General features: G+C 31.8%; 1 protein-coding gene across 1 annotated transcript in view; it reads left to right on the forward strand.

The window, feature by feature from the left end:
* The window catches only part of mtus2b (microtubule associated tumor suppressor candidate 2b), a 57,815-nt gene continuing 56,312 nt past the window's right edge, over window positions 1–1,503 (forward strand). Inside the window, exon 1 of the mRNA XM_059514844.1 lies at window positions 1–434. The gene's annotated coding sequence lies outside the window, so the exon portion shown is untranslated. The remainder of the gene's footprint in view (window positions 435–1,503) is intronic.

The raw sequence follows: 1,503 nt of genomic DNA on the forward strand, positions 1-1,503 counted from the left end.
GCGCATTTAACCATAGACTGCATTTAACACACAGGCCGTGTTTTAAAACCTTGTGAGCCGCCTACCTAGACAACATTTTGGGGACCACAAGCGCCTTTCGAAACAACAACATTTTATGAATATAATAGATGTACCTAGCATTTATATAAAACGCTGCTGAACTGCAACGATAACTGACCGATATCAACGGAAGTATGGACTAAAATGTTGTCTAGCTAGGGAACTCGCTATGTTTTTTCGAACACAGCCATATTTGGTCACTTCATTTCTCACCATTCATTCCTGCGATCAGCGTCCTGCAGTGCGCGTCTGGCTCTCGTCTCATCCTCACTGCCTGATTTTTCACTCGTCTTGGAGGATGCTGTGCGGAATCAAACAATCATTCGTCTTCTGCACCAGTCGTGCAGCGTTTCATCACGGATGCTGAAGATCAGGTAAGACTGTGTTTGTGTGTGTGTGTGTGTGTGTGTGTGTGTGTGTGGATAATATGATGGCGCACTCAGAGCATCACATCCACCTGCTGTCGTGTGTATCTGCAGCAGAACTCAATGTGTGCTTAAGTTACACATGCAGTTTTTTTTTCGCGGTTGAATCTATCTGCCATGTATTTTCTTTAAGCACGCATTGACACTGAATTAATAGGCATAAATGAGTGAATGCTCCAATATATTATTTATACATGTTGCTATGATGTTTAGTTTCTGCTGTCATAATCATTATTGTTTGGTGGGTGTTTGCACGTGTTTATAATAATAATGTGATTACTTTTTAATATACTAGTCACATAATATTAAGTATATTTATATAAATATAGCCTATATTAAAATATCCCTGTACATGAATACCGTTATATTTAATTGTAAATGTGTTAAAATTGGAGTATCACAAAAAATTAAAAAATAATAATAATATAAATCTTAGGCGTTATGCAGTTATCAGTATGTTTTAAATGTACAGAATCATTTACATTTTTTTTTTAATTTAAAAAAAACAACAACATATAAATATAAAAAATATAAAAAAGTGCATGAATATTGAATATATGATATATTGATATATATGATATACAATATATGAATATTGTAACTATAATGTAACAAACTTTTATAAAGTATAAATCCTATTATACAATTACATTTATTAAATCTGTTTATGTGCTTGCATATTTATTTGAGCTTATGTTTTATAATAATCAAAATAATTTTAATTGGAATATTTATTCATGTTATGAAATCATGTCTATGTTAATGCATGATGCATATGTATAGCTTAATAATAATCAACCATAATAATCAATTATGTATTAATCTTAATTTTTAAGAGAATTTAAGTTTTGTTGACAATATGAATACAAATGCTGCTTTTAAAGCATGTCTTCTCTGTTTACCTTTTGCAGTATGAGTCCAATAAGGAAATATGTACAGTATGTATATGTTCCTGTTGTGGCTTAAAACCGTAATGGTGTGTTTTGGTTCATGTAAACTCTTTCTTTTCAAGTCTTTC

The sequence above is a fragment of the Carassius carassius genome, chromosome 28 (genome assembly GCF_963082965.1).
Source record: "Carassius carassius chromosome 28, fCarCar2.1, whole genome shotgun sequence".
Lineage (NCBI taxonomy): Eukaryota > Metazoa > Chordata > Actinopteri > Cypriniformes > Cyprinidae > Carassius > Carassius carassius.